This window comes from Miscanthus floridulus, chromosome 7 (genome assembly GCF_019320115.1).
Source record: "Miscanthus floridulus cultivar M001 chromosome 7, ASM1932011v1, whole genome shotgun sequence".
In the NCBI taxonomy this organism is placed as follows: Eukaryota; Viridiplantae; Streptophyta; class Magnoliopsida; order Poales; family Poaceae; genus Miscanthus; species Miscanthus floridulus.
In genome coordinates, this window is record NC_089586.1 from 1,317,046 (window position 1) to 1,318,397 (window position 1,352).

Sequence of the window (1,352 nt, forward strand, 5' to 3'; positions counted from 1 at the left end):
GGGCCACGCTGCCGCGCTCGCCTGCCACGCGGGCCTCGGTCCACTGTCATTGGCCTGCGCTCCGGCCTACCGCACTCGCGTCTGCACTAGGCGTCCGCCTGCTCGCGCGCTGGGCCACGCCGCGCTCACCAGCCCGCGCCGCTGGGCCACGCCCGTGTCCGCACGCCCGCGATGGGCCACGCCGGCCTACCGCATCGCGCGTGCACCCACGCTGCCGCTGCTAGGCCACGCCCGCTGCTGCGCGCCTGCTGCTCTCGGGTCCGCCGCTGGGCTGCGCCGTGCGTTGCTGGGCCGAGCCGGACCGTGGGCCGCGAAGTAGATTTAGTTCATGTTTTCAGTAAATTGGTTAATGATTATTCAATTTAGTTTTCAAGCTGAACTTTGATAATTTGTAGTAAATTATGTAGTTGTCCAAAAATAGTGAAACCAAGTTTGTTAGGTTCACGAAAATGCCATCTATCTGTTAGTGTAGTTAGTTCATTGTTAGCTATTATGATGATAGGATCATAAATTCTAATTAGAAAGCTTAGCATTATGTAGATTAATATTTGTAGGAATTCTTGTGGCAAATCAGTAATGGTTTTAGCTTTGAAAAGTTTATAGTAGGTTCAATAGGATATTAGGTACTTGCTGTAAATTTTATAGCCTTAGAACGAGTTGCTAAATAGAGTAGATATTACCCTTGTGTATTGGTATATAGCATAAATCAGTGTGAGTAAAAATACCGGTAGTAGTTGTAATAATGATGAATGCCATACTTTACGTTTGTGGTCGATAGCACTAGCTTAGTAGTAAATCGATGTACTTCTATTTTAAGAGTTGTTGTTGTTATATTATTAAACATTGCATCATCATTTCATGTAGATCGCGAACTGGTAGACTTCGTGCCCGTCGGCGAGCCAGAGTACGACGAGGTGATCGAGGAGTACAAGGAGGAGATCTTCGCATAGGAGGACGCTTAGGAGCCTATTGGTGCTGACCCTGCTGACCCCGTGCCTACCCAAGGCAAGCCCCGGTGCATAACCCCTATTTTTAAATGATTACTAAATATATATATGATATGCATTTACGTTACAGGCATTTTATGGAAACTACATGCATAAATATATCTACCCATGAGTCTTACTAGTACAAGTCGAGTAGCTGCTATGCTCAGGATATCAGTAGCGTGAGTAACCTACCGTTACTCGCAAATAGGTGATTAAATATGATCACTCATGATAAAATGTTGGAAAGGAAAACGGTGACCGGGCAGGGATATGGATTGGGTACTAGTGGGTGTAAGGGGTTGTGTCCTGTGGCCAACAGGGCACAGCTCGGTTACACTTTTTCCCTGTCTGTGTCGATTAAGG